Source organism: Pongo abelii, chromosome 11 (genome assembly GCF_028885655.2).
Source record: "Pongo abelii isolate AG06213 chromosome 11, NHGRI_mPonAbe1-v2.0_pri, whole genome shotgun sequence".
Classification (NCBI taxonomy): domain Eukaryota; kingdom Metazoa; phylum Chordata; class Mammalia; order Primates; family Hominidae; genus Pongo; species Pongo abelii.
The window spans coordinates 58,981,399-59,004,372 of NC_071996.2; the positions used below are offsets into that span (position 1 = coordinate 58,981,399).

A 22,974-nucleotide genomic window follows, 5' to 3' on the forward strand; every position below is an offset into this window, starting at 1 on the left:
GTTCCAGTCCCTTTTTTTGTTTCCTCTTGGTTTTATGTAACAGTTTCCCTTTGATGTAAATTGGTAGACTTGTCTCATTAATCTGTTGCTGCATAAGAAGCAACACCTGAGCTCAGTGGCTTAAAACAATGATTGATTATTTCTCATAGTTCTGAGGATGGATGGGCTCAGCTGGGAGGTTGTCACTTGGGGTCCTTCTCTATAGTTATAGTGAGATGGCAGCTGGGGCTGAAGTCTTCTAAAGGCTTCTTTACTTACTGTTTGGTGCCTGGACTTGGAAGGCTGGGGTGGCCACGACTTGGTCTGGCACCTCTTTCACCATGGCTTCTCTGTATGGCTAGCTTGGACTTTTTCACAGGGTATAGACTTCTTATGTGGTGGCTGGCTTACCCCATGAGCCCACCAGGAGACCAAGGCAGAAACAGAGGGCTTCTTTTGACCTAGTCTTAGAAGTCACACAGTGTCACTTTCACCACAGTCTGTTAATTAAAGTAAATCACAAAAGCAGCCAAACTTAAAGGAGAGGGGATTACAAAAGTAAGAAAAGCAGAAGGCATAGTTTTCGGAGGAGAGATGGGACATCTTTGGTGACTAGCAACAAAAAGGCTAGATCAAATTGTTTTGTCAAAAATACTTTATGGGTGATGTAAATTTCCATCACAAGTCTGTTTACCTCTTTTTAATTTTTTTAAATTAGTAATTATAATTATTGCCTAGATAATTACAGCATTTCATTAGAGGTTAATGGGTTATAAAATGTTACTTTTATAATTCTGTTTTTCCTTCTTTATGGGCTAGTTGGATTACTTATAATTTCCCTGTATCAACTATCTGCCTACCTTAAGGTATATTGTATATAGGAAAGTCTGGATAAATGCTTGATTCTTTTCATTTATTTGTCCTCAAAAATAATGAGTTAGCTTTTTTAGTATCCTCCAAATGTAATGAGATCCTTTTCTGAGGGGAAGCTTGTCAACATAAACTCATGAATTTGAAGTATTTAATAGATACATGTCAATCCGTCAGAATTATTGATGTTCATATTGCCCGTCTCTGGCCCTGGGGCACTTCCTGCAGTTGGCCCCTGAGCCCTTTTGATACCCTGTCAGTGGTCTGTGATGATTTCTATGCTGTTTGCTATGACAGGATACTCCGGTTTCATCTTGAAACTTTCCTGCCCTAGTTTTGGAAGCAGCCATTTCTTCAGTAACACTTGACTCCCTCGTGTGGAAAATGGTAACTAGGGACCATAGTCTATTTGCTATGAAGGTTCATTGCTACTGGTTGGTCATATTTCTAGGCCATTCAATAGAAAAAATTAGGAAAAAAATTATGTGAAGAAGAAAAACATGTTGAGTTTTTAGATACAGTTCCACTTCAAATTTAGTATTACATGGTTTTTATTTAACGTTATCAATCAGACTTCCAAAACAGTTTAATTTTATTTTTCAGTTTTGTTGTTGAATGGGAGCATAAGGACAAATTACTGTCTTTTAAAGTGACTTGGCATATTTATTTCCTTTAAGTGTGGTTATGCCACCACTTAATACAACAGATAATTTCATTTTGCTTTAGATGATTAGGAATTTATTTTTTTAAACTGTGCTTTTTTTTAATAAATTATGTAAATAAAGGGTTTTAAAGTAAAAAATGTAAACAAAGACAATTCAAACAAGGCTAGCTTCTTTCCTTGTTCTACCCTATTCCCTCCTTCTCCTTTAAAATTAACTTAAAAATTTTGTTTAGGATTTTGGTATATTCTTTTAAAGTATGTATGCATATGTGTTTATTATATGTACACTTGTTTTTGCTCTCCCTACCATTTTGTAGGTGGTAGTAGTGCCATGCTTTTTTCACCTAATAGAGTATATATTGCTTTCCATAAGTATAAGAGGCCACAAAATTTTAAAAGGTGAATTTAAAAGCAGGGGCCAACTTTTATGGAATTACATTTCATAGCCATGTTAACTGCTTAGATCAAAATATACCTGTTCATACAGCCTTAGCCATCAATAAACCACACTTTCAAATTATTTTTCTTTTTATAAGTGAAAATAAAATCTTATTTCCTTTCTTTGGATACCACAAAACAATGACACATCCACTAGTCTGATCTGTATAGAGAGCTTAAAATTAATCAGAGAGTCTCAAATGCTGTTCTTATCATTATGTAAAATATGCTGTGATTTGTTGAAATTTGCTAAAATCTGGTTCGTAACTTTGCTTGCATTGAATGCTAATATGCTTAGACTAAGTGCTTCTATCAGTTATAGTCTTTTAAATAGATGAGTCTGTCTTATACTAATATGTGAAATTATACTTCTTGGTAAAATTTGTGTTGATATGCTTTATATTAATGGTACATTTTTTAAAATTTAGAGATAAAGCTAATTAATTGTAGTTTAAGTTTAAGATATAAAAGTTTGAGGGACTTTCTGCTTTTGTTTCAAAGACATTCAGAGAACACATGCCCAAGAAATGTAAGCCGTGCTTAAAAATACTGCATTTTGAAGCTTGCAGTAACTATCTAATGAATTCGTCTCAGAGTAATTCTCCTTCAGAAACAAAATCTTATAGGTCACATTTGGAAACAAGGAGAGAAGGAAATAATTGATATTGCAATTTGGGGAAATAAATGGGAAATAAAAGGCGATAATGATTGGTCTTCAGGAAGCTATAAAGATTGTTCTTCAGGAACTAATTTTTCTTACTACTTTATCGTGTGGACAATATAATGCCTCATGTATCTGTTGGCAGAGTCCCTATTTTCTTGCTGCTGTACCCATTCTTCACATATTTTCTAGCATTCTTTCAAGAGGATCAGGAGTCTTTGCCCAGATACCTGTTTGGGAAAAGGAAGAAAGAGAGTAAAAAATTAATAATTAAATCAATTTTGGAGTTATTGTGCAGACAACACACAGCAGCTTTCTTAGTGTAATGGAAAGCCAGCCTGGTATTAAGCATCTAACCTCACAAAGAATGGCAGTAATAAAAATATCTCTTCAATTAAAAAGCCCCACACTTTAGTTTCAACTACCAAGCCTTGGAAATGTAATAAAAAAAAAACTGTGAAAAAAAGTCTTCGGTACGTAGTTTTTATAAATATAACTAACACCTTGGTGTAGATTATATTCTCTGGAGCCAAATAGATTACTATTTTAGAATGTGAATTTTCAAACTAGTTTCATTATTACTATTAGTACTTACTCATATCACACTTATATTAGTAAAACCCTCTGTAGATCATTATATCCACTCACAAGCATGAACCACACAACACCTATTTTTTTTTAACTCATCTTTGCACATTAAAAAACATATAGGCACACGCAACTAACCTCCCACACAAGTTAAATAACTATTGCTCCTTTTCTGTTCAAAACCAAATATATACTCTCGCATTCACTGGAAAGTGTTACTAGTATATGATTTGCTATCTATTCAGAAGAATAAATATTTGAGAATAAAATATAAAAGTATATAATAATGAAAGCAACTACCAAATTAAAAGCAATATCAAATAATTTGTACTTGATATTTTTATGTCGAAGATGATTAACATGTAACTGATTTACCTGGGATAGATCAGGTAAATCAGTACACCAGAAACTTCATATTTCCCAGGAATTTTAAATTTTCTTAGTTTTTAACCCGAGAAATCCTACAAAGAATGGATTTGGTGATTTGTGTTTTATTTTCCTTAAGAAGGTTGAAGTCTGAAAGGTAACTGAGAAGCGGCTCACAGGCAGTTCTCTCTTTTAATAATTCCCCGTGTGCAAAGCATTGTACTTCAATAGTTACCTCAGAACCATTTTAGTGAAAAAGAAGGTAAAAATACATTATCATTAAAAAACTAATCTGAATATACTCAGGACTTACAAATTGGATAAATTGACTACTCTCATTCTAATAAAAGAATAAAATAAACCCAATTTATTATTTTCAATAGTTGTCTCTTCCAACAGCATTTAAATAAATAGATAATAGTCCATGCTAATTGTAAGAAACATGTCTGTTGTATAAAACAAGATTGAAACATGTCTATTATATAAAGCCAGATTGATATGTATATTTTTGCCTTTTTCCTCTGTCTTCTACTTGTATATTTCTTTTTCTCATCACAGATTTTGGTAAAATTGGTATTTTCATTATCCTTAAGTATGAGCAAAGAGAGAGAAACATATTTCTCCACTCAATTACGTCAATTTTTTAAAGTAGCAAACAACCCTGTTTGTTTATTTTTTATGTTTTCAGAGACAGTGCCTCACTTTTTTTCCTGGGCTGGACTTTAACTCCTGGGCTCAAGTGATTATCCTACCTCAGTCTCCCAAGTAGCTGGGACTGCGGGCATGCACCACGGTGCTTTGCTTAAGACTCTATTTTTAAAAAACCAAGCATAAACATTATTAACACAAACATAATGAAATACATATACAATTTAGAGTAATATTTAAAGTGACGTAAATAGCTAGATGCAATTAAACACTTCACTCACTGAAGTTTAATTATTTTAATTTGCTGCATTTACTGTTTAATGTTACCTTGGTCTTCTCCCTATCCCATCCCAAATATGAATAGTATTAATTCACCCCTGCCCCCTTTAAAAATATATATATTTGAAATCCACAGATTGGGGTCAGTGTTGGGAAGGGGGATTTCTGCTGAAACTCCACATGTACTCCTTACTGCTGGTTGATGCTTTTGATGTTCTCACCCCTTGAGGTCAGGAGAACACAGACAGGAGAGTAAGCGGCAACTGTAGCAACCCCAGGCTTTGTGGCACTTCTCTCCAGAAGATGCAAGGGTATTTTCTGCACATCAGCACTGGTCCTGACAGTAGAGAATTTCTTTTCATTTACTTTAAAATGGTTCTAACAAAAACCGAGGTGTCTCATTTGCAAAACCAGCTGTCTGTAGCAAAGCCGAACCTTCTCTTAAGAGCCAGGCTGAGGCCACAGATGTCATGTGGCACCTGCATGTGGAGGCCACAAGTGGCCCATCAACGAGATCTGGACTGAGGCCACTGAGTCTGCACCTTGGAGCTCACTCCTGGAGGCCAGCTGCAGTGTTCCCACCCAGCCAGGAAGGGCACTGCCCTTCTCAGTCCCAGAATGGTAATCTGAGGGCCCTCCACAACACAATGGGGCCTTTAGCCTGGGCATGGACCACTGTGGTGCTTTCCCTCCCTCCATAGGACAAATGGAGGGCCACAGGTTCCAGCAATGCCTGGAGCCCACTTGGTCCTTTAATATCCCATCTTGTCACTTCTCAGGCCCCTGCCTACTCCACCAAAAGGGCTGGGGAGGCAGTCCAAAGATGGAGGTTATAGATTTATGTTAATAAATATATTTTTTATATATATATATATATATATCTAATTTTATTTTTATTTTTACTTTTTTAAGTGACAAAGTCTCGTTCAGTTGCTAGGCTGGCATACAGTGGAGTGATCACAGCTCACTGCAGTCTTGACCTCTTGAGTTTAAGCAAATCTCCTCAGCCTCCGACTAGCTAAGACTACTGTTGTGCACCAACACATCTGGCTAGTTTTTATTTTTTAAAAACTCTTTGCAGAGACAAGGCCTTGCTTTGTTGCCCAGGCTGGTGATGAACACCTGGCTTCAAGTGGTCCTCTCACCTCAGCCTCCCAAAGTGCTGGGATTACAGATGTGAGCCACTGCATCCAGCCCCCAAATTTTAATTTAGTTTTATCTTCTACCTTTCTGTGATTATGTATCTCAGTTCAACAAGCCTTTAGTTACATCTAGGTATAATCAAGGGCCTTCTGTGTGCCAAGTGGTTATCTATGATTGGACTTTTTCTCTTCTCCCCACGTGCTCCCCCACCATTAAATTTTAAGGAGGTACTTTTTCCTTGTTATCTGCACTTTTTGACCAGTAGGTTTCAGACAACTTAACCCTGTAAATTCCCTTTGAATTATGGCATTTTAACCATTTTTCACAAATGTTGAACTTGAAATTTTAGAGCCGTCAGGAGGGGCTGATCCTAGCAGCTCTTTTGTTGTAATTATTCTATTGGTGGCAATAGGAGTTAGTAGAGGGCACTGCCACCCAGAAACTGGATGAAACCAAGTCAGAAATTCTGAGTATAACTGACAAAGGCTTTATAGGAATTTAGAAGGACATTGGGTAGTAGAGGGCTTGGGAAAAAGTAAATTCCCTAATTTCCTCCTCCGTGACCCACATTGGATATAGAAATCATGATTTGTCTAGTATTGGACAGAATCACAAATAAGGATTAGTTGTCATAAAAGTTTTTCTAATTTATATTGTGAAAGAACTGTAGTGGTGCATCAGAAAGGAGTCTCTGTTTGCTAGAAGAGCTGTGTCAGCAGGCGAGGCCTAAAGCCTAAAGGCCTGAGGGGTGGTCGGGGGCGGGAGAGAATGAAGTTACTCCAGACTTTCAAATTGTTCCTCACCCTTCACAAGAAGGGAAGTTTCCTAAGGCTGAAGGAAGCAGCAGTCACTGAGTGCAGAATGTTTCTCTCGGTGCAGTGGGTTGTGACCACTCTCATTGTTGTTTTCTTTCTGTCCAGAGTAAAACAGGCATCCTTCAGAAATTTCATAGCATGTAGCCCTAAAGAGCACTTAGCTAGATTGTGGTGGTTTCTATATGTGTATTTGGTTAATCTGTTGAAGAGAAATAATGAAAAGCTGAGCAGTCTTTTTCTCCCCCATCAACTCATGAGCTATGAGTTCTGGAGAAATGTTGGAGAAAACCTTGACAGCAGTATTTGAATTCTCCCTTGTGTTTCTGTTGCTGAAGCTGCAGCTTCCAAAATTGCAGGGCTTCTTGACCAGCCTGCATCTCACCATTCATCCTTTTAGTGCATTAAGGAATCTGATTCTGTCAGCAAGTCCTCAGGTTTAGATCTTATTAGCTCTAGATAGTTTTTTAAAAATCTGCCCTCCAGAAATTTGCAGAAAGTCCCAAGATAAGAGAAAATTTCCTGTCAACAGTGCTGAATTTCATGGTGTGTGGTTATTGGGAAGAAGTTGACTGAATGTTGATATGTGATGCTTCTGAATTGAAGTGTGCCCAATGTAGGTCTAGGCATACATTATACTGTTGCTGCATGTATGTAAACTCTTAAAATTGGAATGGGAGAGTTCTCTGACCCCCCTTGCAGGACGTGCAATGGGTGTGGCTCATCTGTTCGGCCACCATGTTCAAACCCCTTATGGGAGAGGGAGCACACATATGGGCAGGTGCAGGAGCCAGGGTGAGTGCTTTTGGGCTGCAACCCATGGTAGCGTCTAGGGGTGGTTGTCTGTGACTCCTGAAGCCCCAGTGGGCATGTCACAATGCTCCTTTAGCTCTGCCAGCTGCAGAAAGCTAAAGCGTTAACCAGCTCAGTGCCCTCTTGGTACCCAGGTTCTTGTCTGATATCCAGGAAGAATCAGGTCACACAGACAAATTGAAGGATGGTAAATGCGGAGTGTTTTATTTCCAGGTGGAGGTGGCTCTCAGCAGATGGATGGGGAGCTGGAAAGGGGATGGGGTGGGAATATGATCTTCGCCTGGAGTTTGGCCGTCCTGTGGCCGATCTCCTCTCTGACCATCCACAGCCAAATTCTTCTTGACATTTAAATGCTCTTTCTCTTCTCTCCTGCTCTGCTGTGCCACTCTTCTGCTTATCTGTTATCTGCTCATCTGCTCGAGGAGCCTGGGGTTTGGGGTTTATAATGGTACACGATGGGGGGGTGTGGCAGGCCAAAAGGAAATGTTTGGGTGCAAAAACAGCAATGCCTGTTCCCATTTAGGGCCATGGGTTTCCAGGCTTGAGGGTGGGGCCTTTGCCAGGCAACTGCCTTCTTCTATCCAATATTTCCTTGCCTCCTGTCCATATCAAAATGAGTATCAATACTCTGTAAGATTTTCTTTTGTTTAATTCTGTACTCCATTCTTCAATGTTAGATTTAATGTATTAGTCTTAGGATTGGAATGGCTATAAAGGAAGCAGCATTTTGTATAGTAAGTTGAAAGAATCTGTAGATTTATAGCTTTCTAAGTAAGATAGTATTCTCAGTTGTTTTTTCACATGACTAGCATTTACATTTATTTATGTACCAGTAATTATATGAATACCATCTATAAGTCAGCTAATGTGATAGGTAATGGAGATGAACAGAATAACATGAATTGCTTTTTCTTAAAAAAAAAAAAAAAAAAAAAAAAAAAACTCTTTAACAGAGGATACAGACAAGGAAATCACTGATTTATGGTTGCCTGTGAGAAGTTCTGTGACGAGCATATACCTAATATGGGTATGTGTGTGGGAGAATCTAGGAAAGCTTCCTTAAGTAAGTAATGCTTTGCTAAATTTTAAGAAAGGGTAGTATGGCCAGGTAAAGTCAGTGGGGGAGGAAGTTGACAGGGAACACTGTGGCCAAAGCATGCAGACCCATGGAATTACAGGCAGCAGTTGTGTAGAGCTTGAGTGTAGGGTGGTGTAGGGCCTGAATCATGGAGGACAAGGTATGTCAGGATGAGGAGTTTAGTTTGAATTCTCTAGGCAATGGGCATCCAGTGAATGCAAACAGCACTTGATACAGGTACTCAGGGTGCAGAAAACTGAATGATTAATATGAGGGCATTAGATGAGATTTTACGCTGATGGGAAGGAATCCCAGGTGAGAGAGAGAGAAAGAGAGAGAAAGAAAGAGAAAAAGACTGGGAAAGAGAGAGAGAGAGAGAAGAGAGAGAAAGAAAGAAAGAAAAAGAGAGAGAGAGAGAGAAAGACCTGGGGTGGGGGAGAGAGAGAGAGACCTGGGAAAGAGAGGGGGGTGGAGAGAGAGAGAGAGAGAGAGAGAGAGAAAGAAAGACCTGGGAAAGAGAAGGCACATTACATGGGACATTATCCATCTGCTTGCTTAAATTTCTTGGACAACTCCAGCATCTACTACCCAGATTTTCTTGTTTTTTTTTTGTTTGTTTGTTAGTTGTCTTTGTGGCTTACCTCTTTATTTGTGTAGCCGCCCTTTCTTGTCTTTTGTTACATCTTTGATTTGGAAGTGAATTAATAAAAGAATGTCAAGTGTTCCCGAATTCTGTTTTAAGAATAATCTAGATCTTTTAAAGCTTCGGTAATGTGGGCTTTAAAAAATCTGTGATTGCCCAACTGGTTTATGTCAGCATTTTGGAAAGAATATCAGTCTTTAAAGCGGTGTTAGAGATATAAACCCTCTGGGGAGTGAAGAATGCCTGGTGCATGCTAATTTTGTACTTATCCAGGTGGAAGAGAGAGAGGAATAGCCAAAGCTATAGATAGAACAAAGGCATGTCAATTGCAACCTGGTCTCAGTTTAGGCTTAGCTCTCCTCACCAATCCCCTATCAGGATATTAGTGGCTTATTTATTTATTTTTAACCTGTATCATATTAAGCTCTTTGACAAATAGCATTTTGATTTATAGTCTGTGCTTTTGGCATGTGCTTTAATGGCATTAGCCAACTCTAGACACATACTGAATTCATTATGTACCTTATGTATGTAAGTAGTAAGTAGTAATACTTCCTTTTAATGAACATACGGTCACGTCAAAGTGCTGCGAGGTTGTTTTACAAAAGCATCTTTGTGTAGTGCTCCTCAGAAGTTTTGAGATGTGTATTAAGTTGAAAATTAATATGCTGTATTTTAAGTTGTATTTTAATGGAGTAATGTATTATAATTTTGCCCTCTCCTTAAGGTGAGTAGACTATTATAGTCTGAGTCTTTGATTCTTAGGCTTTGGTTCTTAATTAGAATTTAACATTGTTGACATGTAAATTGTTTGTGACCAGATGAATTCAAAACTCAAAAAGTAAAATTGCCTTTGAATTCGTATCCTCAGCTATGATATTGATTGAAAGTCGATGAGTAACTCTTTTTCTTGTTTTCTATAGGCAGTAAGAAATTCACAGAATCTATTTACAGCTATACGTGACAGCACTTAACCTTGACTATGCCTGCTAAAAGATTTCTTGACTTTAAAATGTACATACTCTTCAAGATTTGAGGGCAGGGCTTCTCCTAAGGTAGAGGCAGAGAAGTAAACCAGCAACAAGTAGGGCTCAAGATCTAGCCTGTCTGATCAGGCTTCCAGACCAAGGAGTGGCAGCAGTCCAAACCACCTGTCTCTGCTGACTAGGCAATCTTAATAGCCATCCCACTCCTCATCAGTGCGTGGGATCTGAGCACAGGTCTAAGCAGACTAATAGTTTTCTTAGCGAAGTGATCCATGGAGTCAAATGCATGACAGTATCTTCAGGATTCTGTGGGAAGAGGAGGGGGTCTATGGAGGACACTAGGTCATCCCCTTGAAAAGAGAGATAGAGACCATTACTTGAGGGAAGAGCTAAGCAGAATGTTAGAGCTTTGGCTAAGCAAACCGATGTGAGCAGAGTTCTAGTTCAACTAGGAGCACAGAGTGAGAACCAGATATTGGGGCAGGAACTCTTCTGTTTGACGTCTACGGTGGGAGAGACTGCACACTGGTGAGCACAAGGATTCCTTTGTGTAGGGGTTCCTTAAAGACAGATAACAGTTTATAGGCAGATAACAGTTTCCAGAGGGATGGGGCTCCCTGTATAATGCCAGGGGCTGCCAGGATTGACTCAGGATTGACTCAGGGACTGCGTGGGGCTGACCCTGCAGGTTGAATGTTGTCAGTGATTACAACAGGGCAAGGGCACCTTGACTGTCTCAGAAACTAATAGAATCTTTCTTTGACAATAACCACTGGCAAGCATTTCCAGGAAGACTTTGAAAATTGCTGGGAGTCTGGGCAAGAAACTCTACTCACTAAAAGCATAGTATTTGATTCATTATAAAACAGAAGGAAAAACGTTAGTAATAGACATAGTATGTCCCAGCCTTGTATAGTTGAAAGTAAAACTAAGTAATACATTTTCGATTTGTTGTGACATTGTATAATTTCTAAATTTATTATTATTTTGAAATTATAGGAAATGATTAGAAGTATGAGGGTGTGGTTCTTCTGTTGTTTGTTTTTCACATTTGAGTCTTACTACATGTCACCATTGTCCAGCATTTCAGAGACAAAGGGAATATTTTTGACATTCATTGAAACTGTTTTGGTGAAAGAGCTGTATTATGGTACTATTTAATTTTTATAATAGTTTATCAGAAATGAGATTAGAGCCTATTTATTGAATTATCTTATTTTGAAACTCTCACATATTTATTGAGTACAGATTAGAATCAAACTGTTTATAATATTAGAAAAGTCTTTTTCAAGTACAAAGGGCAGAGATTATATCTGTAGGTAGTTCCCCCAAGCCCCTGAGGGGAAGTTTTCTTTTAAATGTTTACATGTTTTATATTGACACATTTGTTGGCTTAAAAAATATGTCAATAGCATCCAGCATAGTACTTGATGTATGTGGTTGCAATTTGACATTATTTTATTGATAACTATATTGTGTATAAACTTTCTTTTCAGTCTTTTTATGTGGGAGACATCAGATATTCTACTAGCTGTTAGGAGGTAGTGAAATTAAGTTGATTCTCACAGTATTTGCACCTCAGTCTTCTGCCTCAGCATGTGACCTTGCCTGTGAAGGTTCAGAATAGCTGTTTTATTATTTCCCTTAGGGTGATCGGGCTCTGGTAAATTGATTGGCACTAGCCCAACTCACAGCCTATTGAATCATGAATTGATTATTTTAGACAACAAATAGTTTAACACCTTCCTACGTGCCATACATTGTTGTCCTTGCAGGAGGTAAACTCTTGGAGATGATGGTGGGGGATAGAACCAAGTTCCTGCCCTTAATTTATTCATTCCTATGAGAAGTGAAACATTCATGTAAAACAGATGACTCAGATTGCTGTTAAAAAAAAATAATCTAGTAGGGCAAACCTATTTGAATAACCAAATTAAGATCAGGATTGGCTGGGCACGGTGGCTCACGCCTGTAATCCCAGCACTTTGGGAGGCTGAGGTGGGTGGATCACAAGGTCAGGAGATCGAGACCATCCTGGCTAACACGGTGAAACCCCGTCTCTACTAAAAATACAAAAAAATTAGCTGGGCATGGTGGCAGGCACCTGTAGTCCCAGCTACTCAGGAGGCTGAGGCAGGAGAATGGCGTGAACCCAGGAGGGGGAGCTTGCCATGAGCCAAGATCGCGCCACTGCACTCCAGCCTGTGCAACAGAGCGAGACTCCATCTCAAAAAAAAAAAAAAAAAGATCAGGATTTTGCCTAGTAACTATAGAGTTCAAGCAGAAGCAATGAAATGGTTTAAACTATAGCTTAAAAAACAATATCTGTTAAAGATATCTTTGTCAAGTAAGTCTGAATATTTTGCTTTTATAGTTAAAAAGATAATTAAATTCTGACTTTTTCATTTCATCTTTTAGAGTCTCAAGCCCCATATAAAGTTTCCAAATAAACATTGAATCTGGGTTGCTGAGAGATGTTATTCTGATAACTGAGGAATGTTTATGATTGAGGTATTAAATAAAAGGTTATCTTAACAAAAGGAGAAGGAAGGTAAATGTAGTAGAAGGCAATCTGTTAATATTAGCTTCATTCTTATAATGCTTTGCAGTTTACAAATGCTTTCACATATGCTGAAATCTGATTATTTCAGCGGCTCTGGGGGCTTGGTAGAGAGGCTGTTGTTAGACCTACTTTATAGATGAAACAGACTCTGATGAGGAAAGGGACGTCCCCAGAACCTGAGTTAGTGGCAGGTTGGGTCCTGAACTCACACATTCGGAGTCTCCAGCATCAGTGCTCTCCGATGGGGGCCAAGAGTTAGCCTGCTTTTCATGTAAATGCCCTAGTACACATTCCTTTCAGACAATCAGGACGTTGGGTTCAGGTCAGACTGATTTGATAACAATTTGATAAGGTGTGGAATCTTCCTGTGATTAAAGAGAGAAATCTGATAAGGTACAAGACTTACCATGAAACAGATAAAGGTTCTCTCAAAAGGCTGCCTCCAGTTAGAATTCCCCAGCTGGTCCTTGGCACGTGGTTCCATGTGTTTATTATGTAGCTCACACTCGAAATCACCCCTGGGGCAGGTTGAGCCATTCCAGCATTTTGTAAAAAGTTGTGTGCATGTACTCACACACAAATGAGGAAAAGAGGACTGAAAAGATGGTTCTGTGAAAGTGAAAGGATTCACTTGCTTTTCCCAGTCCTATTATGAAAGATGGTTTAGTTACATCAAAGGGCTTCTTTTGACTTGTTATATAATTCAATTCTTGAGTTTTCAGTTGGCTTATTTGAAATTTTGTAAATTGCAATTTATAAAATTGGAGGACCCTGAGAGATCAAGTTCCACCTTGTGGCTTGAGTAATGAGGATACTGAGATGAGGGTTTAGGGCTTGCTCAGGTTTTTGTTGCAGACAGGAAAAATAAAAAATCTGGTTGACTTAAAGAGAAAAGAAATTCTCTGATAGGACATTGAGCAGCAGGCAGAAATACTGGGAAGACAGAGACCTAGCTTGAAAAATAAGGGACTAAATATGATTTGTAGCAACCACAGCCACAGGCAAAATCCTGACCCACAACCAGTGCACCGAAGACTTGGTTGCTGATCACGTCACGTCTTGCTGTGCCACCACTGCTGACACCTCTATTGCTGCTGCCCCTAGAAATGGGATGGTACTGCTATCATTGCATCTACCTCTGGATTAGAGGTTCTTTGGGTCACTACCTCTAGATTGAAGTCTGTGTTGAGAGCATCTGACTGGCAAAGCCAGATTAAAGGCCTGTATCCCAGGGGACCATTCTTCCTCTCCTATGGGATGGTGAATGCCTTTCTGAAAGGCTTACAAGATAGGAGGAGGGGTTTAGATACTAGTAAGCAAAACCAAACCACACCAAAACATGAGACAGTTATCTGCTATGGAAACCTACCCATTTATTGGCTGTTTAAGAGGTCAGAACTTGAGTTTTCTGAATTTTCTCAGGATGCCAAATTTATAGCTAATATAGATTTCCTTTTTGAAAAGTGACAGAGGCTCTGTGGTTTGTAAGAGAAAATGAAGTCCTCTGTAGTAAGATTTAATAATTCTAATATTTTGAAACAATCCGTTTTCCTGTCAACACTGTTTTCCTCTGGATTAAAAACCATTCCCCATCTTCCTATCCTTCGTGACATACAGAAAAAAGAATTTTATTTTTCAGTGGTAAAAAGTGGAGGAGAGAAAAGGAGTAAAAGAAGAACAAACAGTATTCATGAAGTGGAGAGATTAGAGGTTAGTTGTTACACATTTCAGGGAAAGCTTGCCAGATTGATGAGCAATAAAACCATTTAGAACTGGGAAATCTTCAGGGCTTTTGTTTTTAAAAGTTATTTTAGGCAATAACCACATCTTGTCGTTATAGTCTTTGCTTTCCAGCAATTCCTTTTTACCTTTTAATAATAAAAGCTAATATTTATTGAGAACTATTTTGTCATAGCATCATTACCTATCTCACTTCTTCCTCACAATAACTCTGTGTTAATCTCATTACTATTCTCCTTCCATAGCTGAGAAATCAAACCTTAGATGAAGCAACTAGCATGAGATTTCATAGTTCATAGATGTGGGACTTGAACTTCAGCATATACACCTGTGAAAGAAGCTTTGTAAATCTTTAACTTAAGAGAGAAAATAAGGTATGTGTACAATGCTGTTTGGTAATATTTTAAGAAAACTGCAGAGGAAGGAGAAAGGAAGTGTGCTAGAAAATCGAAAGACTTTTGGGAGCATGTGACTCCTCCACATTAGACTTGTAAATTTGCTCTTGTATCTCTGTTCCAGGACAGCTAGGCCATTCTGATCTCTTTCAATTTCTGTTCCCCACAGTAGTACTTAGCTTAGTGCCTGGTGCATAGTGGGTGTTCAATAAATATTTACAAAAATAATTAATTTCAAGCATCCTCAGGACAGTTTCCTGGGCTTAAGATGCCATGCAATTTAGACTGCTGCTCTCAGTAAAGAAATAACTTTACCCTCAAAGCCAGGCATTTCAAGAAGGTTTATCAATGAATTTAGTGCATTTCACAAACAAGGAAGCTTACCAGGGGTTTTTAGGCCATATAGCTGGATAGCCTGTGAAAGATCTCTATAGCATGTCTTGCTTCCTGACTTTCCAACTTCACTTCAATTAATTTTGTCACATTGCTCCCTTTTCCTTTTTCTTCCTTAAACGTATAAAATGCTGTTTTTTTTTTTTGGCTGTGGTCGAGAGAGAATGGATTGTCCTGGGAAAGGCACAAGGAATCTTCATTGTAAACTAATGTGTAGAACATTTTTGTACAGAAATAGCTAATGAATACCCAAAGCATGCTGTTGCTTGCTGTTTAAATGTGGTTTCATTTTTGTTCAGCTCTAGCTTCTAAGTGTCTTAAAAGGAGAAAACTTACTTTTCATTAGATTCATTTAAAACTTTTTCAAGAGAGGAAAGTCCTGAGGGTATAGAAACTTTATGTACTTAAATATATCATGTTAAGGAACTTCACAATGTTTCGTTTGTATGGGGCCAGACCACAGATCCACCCCGATTGCTAATTATTGAGATTGCAAATAGCTTATTTCAGAACTTAGGGTGAGATAAAAGAAACATGAAGGAACAAAAGGCCCAGGATAATGAAAAGGATGTTGTGAAGGGAAAGACCTGTAGAATTATGATGCAGGTCACATCCTGTGCCTGCATTTAATTGTACCTTTGTATTTAATAATAAAAATGATTACATGCTCACTGCTAACAGGTGTCCCTGCTTCAGAACTGTAGTATGGATAGGTGACAGCAAATTACTCCAATTCATAAGCTTGCAATATTATGCTTTTATTTTGAGTTTCACCAGTCTATACTAGAAGACATTTTTTGCCAAAATGTACATCAACCCAGGAAGATTTTTAAACTTAGCTCCTGATAAATATACATAAAACATAGGTGAATATTTTAAAGTATAAATGAAAGAAAAAATCATCTTTGCCAGGCACTTAACACATTGAGGTTGTATTAATACCATAGTCACATTTCTAGTTCTTTATATTTTATATAAGCTTTGAATGTAATGTAAATTAGCAGTGATGTAAGTGGTCTTTCTGTTAGAACTTAATTGCCTGCTTTATGAATTTTCTTTAATTCTTGCTTAACTTGAACACTTTCTGTAACTGCCTGTCCAAAGTATAGCCCCTGCCCTAGGGATTTGTTCTCCCTGTCCTCTGTTTTTCCCTGTATTGCCATTATTGCAATAACAATGTTCTTATTAATCTGTTTGATTTTATCGGTCTTCCTCATTAGAATGAGGTTCCATAGGACAGAGACCAAGGTAATCTTATTCTCCCTAAATCAGTGGTTCCCTAGTACCTTGACCATGCCTGGTTCATAATGTGTACCCCCCAAAATGTTTGTTAAAAATATCCGTTAATCTGCCACTTACCGTCTTAATCATATACCAAAAACCCTGCTACCTTAACTTTATCACTAGCCTCCTCCCTTTGCTTATGTTTTCACCAAAGATTTTGTGGTTGAAGACATTCTATTTCCATTGTCTGTTGGGTAGCTAGGTAGAGAGATAATAGTCCCCCTTGATCCCATGACCATAGTTGAATGGAGGTTGAGGGATTGGGGACTGTTCGTAGACTCTTTAAGCCTTGAGCACATTTCCTTTATTTGATCAGCCTCTGAATCGTGATTCATTCATATTTGAATATCTGCTAGGTAGCAAAGGCTTTGGCAGGTACTGGGGAAGCAAATTCGAAAAAGATGCACTCTGTTCTTTTAGGAACACATCGTTAGAATTGATGTCCCATAAGTCTGTAACTGTGTCTCTTTGGCTGTCCATTATATACTCAGTTCCTAATACAATCTCTGGCACATTACAAGTGATCAATAAATGAGTGAATGTTCCATGCAAGTATTTAGAAAATAGCTTGTGCTGTAATAAATGTATGTACAAAGTTCTCTGGAAACACAGAAGAGGGAAGGCCATTGTGTCTAAAAGGAGTCAGGGAAAGTTTCACAAAGGAAGGATTAAAAGTTGAGTTTACCAGTTTGGGTAAGATGTACCACATAGTAAGGACAACATGATCAAGAAATCAGAGGTGTGGAAGAGCAATATTTTATTTGAGTTTGGGCACTGCAGTCAGTCTGGAAATTTAGGACGAATGTGAAGGAGTGGTGGGCATTGAGGCTGTTGGAATCATTATTTATTCCCTTATTTAGGTACCCTATGCACTAAGTAGTTCTTGTGGCACAAATGAATCACCTTTTATTTATAGTATTTCTATAGAAAAAAGAATTGAGTTCCAAACATACAGTTTTGAAGATAGAACCTGTTTGTAAATGGGGATTAACTTTAGTAGAAAATTGGCTACATTGCTTATGTGTTATCTATTGCTGTAATTCTTCATACAGATAACCACAAATGTGAATAGCATAAAAATAATTAGGGTTTATTGTACATGCATTGGAATGCTCATCAGGTGGCTCTTCTGATATAGTCTGGGGGGGCAGGGTTATTTTCTGTTCTCCATTGAACTTGCATTCCTCTGTGGAGGTGTTGGCTGTCTGTCAGCTGAAGTAGGATGGCTTTAACTCAGGGGGCGACTCAACATTTACTGTCATCTTCCTCCTGGTACCATTAGGCTAGCCTGGGCAAGTCCTTTTAATGACATTGGCGGAGGACAAGTGCACAAGCAGAAACATACAAGTGCTGTTTTGAGCCTCTGTTTTTGTCACGTTTACCAACATTCTGTTGGCCAAAACAATTTCACATGGGTGAGTCGAGAGTCAGAGTGGGGAACTGTGAGGACTCAAGGCAAAGGGCATGGCTACAGGGAGGGGTGAAGGATTGGGACAATTTTTGCAATATATTATATAGCCCATACAAGCTAATCAAATCAAAGTTTATAGATCTAACGGAAGTGTATGATTTCTGATTTCCTTGATGAAACACTTATCTTTTAGGCTTTACTGATGCCCAGTCTCTTTTTGATAGGCTGGGGGAAAGTCAGAGAAACCAGAGGTGGGAAAAGGTTGAAATGAGATCTTGAAAGGGATAGGTAATTATTAACAATTAGCTATTGCATGCATTGTATAATTTCAGAGGTACCCGGCTCATCTCCTTTTATAGGACACTGAAGCCCAAAGCAGTACAGTATATCACCCACATTCCCCCAGCCATGTTAATGAAACAACCAAAAGTTGCAACTCAATCATTCTAAGGCCAGAGCCATTCTCCACAATATGTTTTAAGGTACATTCTCCCTAAACTGCCTCATATGCCTCCCTGACCCCTGTCACTCCTCACACAAACAATCACTTTTGTAAATGGTTTATGTTTGAAAATTGCATTGTTATCACAATTCACCATGAAGAGTGGGTTCTTATTTTGAGTTTTCCTTTTTAAGTTTACACATCATACCTTAAAGCAAAATAATCCCCTTACGTGCATGCATGTGAGTACGTGTGATTGTGCACACACACGTGCATACACACACACGCATGCCTACACACACTCATTCACACACACACACCACACACACATCCCTATTTTGCCCTGCCTTTACCTGAGTATTTCCAATCAGAAAGGGACATTTTGAATATAGTGGTTATATTAAATCAGCTTGAGTTTGGTAGGTTAGCCTTTGAATTATCTTTGCTAGACCTCTAAGGGGGAGCTGCCAGAGAGGTCACTGTGACACTCTCAGTCTGAGACAATGAAGCATGGGGAATAAATTTAGTTAGAAATGAGATTAAAGCTTTAGGGAGGTATCGTTTCTTACCAGCATCATTTTTCACCTTTCTTGAAGTAGTCAAAGCGATTGCACAAGACTCAGGTCAGGACACAGGGACATGGGAGGAAATATTCTCAACATTTCAACAGTGGCAGTTTTTAATTGATGAAGTTATGGACAGATGCTATTCTAATTGAGAACCACTTTTTCTAACAAATAGAATTTCTATACTGGCAGGTAGATATCGGATCAATAAGTCTGTGATAAGCATATCATTTAAAAGTATGCTATATTAAAAGGAAGCTTGTATGTAGACTGTCATGCCTCAGAGTTTTAGACCTGAAGAAACAAGAAAATCCCAGATAGTTTTATACCTGTGTTTTTTTCATATTTACTCATTCTTCATACTCTATACATCAGTGATTATTTTTCTTTTTTTGAGCTATTTTGCATGTTAACATAGTTGCCAAACTTTGACTCTGAGGAGAGCAATATTGCTGTCTCCAAAATATTTATATTTGAGGCCTATCTTTTAGACAATTACATTCTAAAATATGTGTGGTCCTGCATTTTTCACTTAAAATATCTCTTATTCTGCTCTGTGCAAGGTCATTGAGGATTAAGACAAAGTTTTCTCTACCACCATCAATCTTCATTCTTTTTGGTGGGTAGATTTTATATTTTGTTTCTCTAAACAAGGGAAAACAGTTATAGTTCCACCTCTTGTGTGCTTCCTCTCCTATGAGTTGTAAGCTCAGTATGTGCACATATGCAAGATTTCAAGTGCAAAAGAGAACAGAGTCGGAAACAGATTTTCACAGTTCCCGTCTGGGTCCTTGTGTAAGTGCCAATGTAAAGCTATTCGGTGATTAGTGAAAAACAGTATAATGTTGCCTGGCTCTAAGGAAACAGCTTTGAAAATCTAAACTTAATAAGCAGATCAGTTAGGTGGGGGTTTGGGATTATTGTATCACATTCCAATGGCATGCAGTGTTGTCAAAAACTTTTTTCTCCAGAATAAAAATTACAGGAGGCATAGAGTTACCTTTCAAAATGTCAGGAAAGAGGGTTGGGGAAATTAGTTAGGAATAATGAAAATATATCACGTATATCTCAGGAAGCATACACTGTGAGCATCTGGGTATCTCAGGGTAAGGGGTAGATTTCATGTGGGTAGGGGAGGAGGAGGTTTACCCTGCATCCAAGGAGGTAAATGGATTAAGCTGAATGTCTGGGAAGACGAGGATTGCTGGGTGGAGGTGTGAGGCCCAGGGCTTGGGGGTACCATCAGATTACTTGCTCCTCAAGTTTTGGGAGCTAATAATACCTGTACTTGCATTTCCCTGCAAAGCAAGGGATACCTTCTGGGATAAGTCCTGAGGGAATCACTCATAACTATTTCTGCTTCCCTCCCACTTATTCAACATAAATATAGGGCCTAGTTTGGGGTTAAATTCAGATTTTACACATTTATGTCTCTGTCACATTTCTTGCCACCAACTTACTGAAGTCTGAAATTTCTTTAACAAGAGAAAGTATTCCATCCCATAGTTAGAGATATAAGAATTTCAATACCTGTTTGTTTAACACAGCGAATGGGATTAGGATAAACTTAACAGTAATTGGAAACGTATTCTGTACCTGATAATAACTAGAAAAAAAACAAAGACAAACAAGTAAGCCTTTCTAATTTCTCTTGAGATGTGGGAATTGTACAGTAATTACAATGGGATGTAAGTTTCATGAAGTAGAGATCACCCTGTATCTTTCTCAGTTATATTCCCTGCATTTGTCACAGTGCCTGACTCATAACAAAGGATTTTCATTTTTGTAAGTAGATGGACACATGGATGATTCTAGTATCATAAAGACTATTTAAAAAGGTGTATACAAGATAAAATGTTGACCCAGAGGAAGCAGTGAATAATTTTGCCCTGGAAGGATGCAGATAAAGGGAGACTTTCTGCATCCCTCCAGGAGATGCAGAACTAGACATTTGAACTCGATCATGAGAGATGAACAGAGGTTTCTCAGAACTTCCAGGATGGTATCCAGCCAGAAGAATAAGTGTGTGTAAAGGCAAGGTGGGAAATGACATGAATGTTCAGGGAGCTACAAATAATTTCACAATTCTAGGTAGTATGAACCATGGCAGATGAGGATCATATCATGAATGGCCTTTTTGTGTAAGTGACATCTCAGATTTGAGTCAAGACAGCTGCTGCTGGGAACTGGGGAGTGGACATAGAAAAACAAGGACCATAAGAACTTGTTTCCACCTCACATTTTAAACTGAAGTTAACCTTGCTTACCTTCAGTCATATTCAGATTTAGATGCTAATTAGGGAACATTTGTTAGTATGGAAGCAACAGAGCTTGAAGAACTGTAACCTATACTGCTCCAATGAGATTTTATATTTTAAACATATATTAAAAGAAAATTTTATCTTTTTAAAGTCACCTTAGAGTCAGATGAATGTGTAACTATTTTCTAAAGGAACTATCATTTCATAAATGGAATTTTTGCCTGGTTCCTTTAAATAGTGACTTCATTTAGGATTTAAAATATTTCATTTACACATGGCTTTCCAGAGGCTTCAAGGCACACCTGGATGGGTGAGCATTTCTCTATGCCTATGGTGAGAGCAAGCATGACTTGGATTTCTTGTACTACCAGATATGTGCCTTTGTGGGGCAGGGTGTTTCCTTGTTAGATATATAAATCAACCAGAAAGATTGGGTGGGGTGGGTACTGTGTTCTTTTCTTAATTTAAGGAGAAGATCTATAATGGAAATTTTATTTAGTTTCTTGGGACTGTTTTCGTGCATTTAGTTTTATAAAATGTATCCAATTTTAAGCAAGGAACCCTACATTAATAAAAATTGATTTCTTAAGCTTAACTTCAAATATACTTATGATTTTAAGCAACTTTGGGATCATGCTGAGTTGAAACTAGGAACTGCTACCCTTCCCACTTATAGCTCAACTACTGCTATTGTCATTGTTGTTTCTTTCCTCTACTTTCATTCTATTAATTGTTAGACAAAATAACTCCTTATTTTGCATGTTGAGGTTTAACATAAGTTCTCCACTTGATAGAGCATTTAATTTTGGGGGGACGGTTCTTAGCCGATTATATTAGTTCAGTGGTTTCAGAATAAGACGTTTGTGGGGAGGGGCAGCAGAATCTTCAGTCATTGATTCTCTCTTTATAACTTTGCCCTTTTAGCTGGAACAGATTACTTCTGTAGTGCTGCTAGCCCTGCACAGACTGAATCACAAGGAAGAAACTTTACATAAACCATTTATACTAAATGTTTGGTATGCTGGCAACATAAATCAACAACAATATCCATTACAAATTCATCCCTTTATCAGTATTATCTTGATAGAACTGATCCCAATGTGTGGGAATTTGAACCCTGCTTCAATACATCTAGCCCTGGATAATTAATTATTCAGGGCACAGAGAACCTGGCCCCTGCAATGTAGAGTAATTCTTCCTGGTCAGCGTTAGCTCCACTGGCAATAATAAATAGAAAAAGTCTCTAGTGATGCCAGTATTTTAAAGTGATTAATCATCTTTCCCCCCTTCTCCTCCCCCTTAGTTTTCTTTAACTAGGATTTTTCAGCAATAAATCTTTAGCAATACAGGTAGGAATTGTTCTGTAATTAAATTTTGCCCTGCCTAATTTCTTACCTTTTATGTGTGATTTAAAAAAATGTTACATTTTAAGGAGCCCTGATCAAAATTCAAACCAGGAAAAATCCTTTTACAGAATACTGAGAAATGCTCTATGGAAGATTAAGCTCTTGATTTTGAATATTAGATAGAGCACATACACATAAAAATTGTTCATCAACACCAGTTGGGGTGTCAAATATTCTAAAGTTTTGAATTGCTTCACTTTCATGCTTACGATTTGTCTGTATTAGGAAAAGCCTGACGTATACATATGTTCCAACACTGAGAGAATAATTACTTATTTCTTAACTTTCAGATAATTGATGTCAGCTCTGTAGGAAAGGGATATTTTCACTATTTTTACGGTACACGAAATGCACTTGCTGAAGCGGCAGGTAGATGCCTGGCTGAGAATGACCGTGTATTTTTAAGTTGTGCCCTGTCGAGCTGCCCAGCCATCATGTATATCCTGGGTGACAGAGACAGATGTGACATATCTGTTGTGACACACTTTTGTACCACCAGTCCGTGGCTCGAGGTGACTCCCGTCCCTCCCCTGATGCTTTCCCCG

At 38.1% G+C, this 22,974-nt stretch overlaps 1 protein-coding gene and 1 long non-coding RNA gene across 3 annotated transcripts in view; both read left to right on the top strand.

Moving 5' to 3' along the window:
* Positions 1 to 22,974, top strand: part of GPD2 (glycerol-3-phosphate dehydrogenase 2) — a 145,319-nt gene that overhangs the window by 85,602 nt on the left and 36,743 nt on the right. The window lies entirely within an intron of this gene.
* LOC129057999 (uncharacterized) lies at positions 5,413 to 22,970 on the top strand. The gene is made up of 3 exons (XR_008522812.2): positions 5,413 to 7,448; positions 14,171 to 14,241; positions 14,517 to 22,970. It is a non-coding gene; the product is annotated as an uncharacterized LOC129057999 (long non-coding RNA).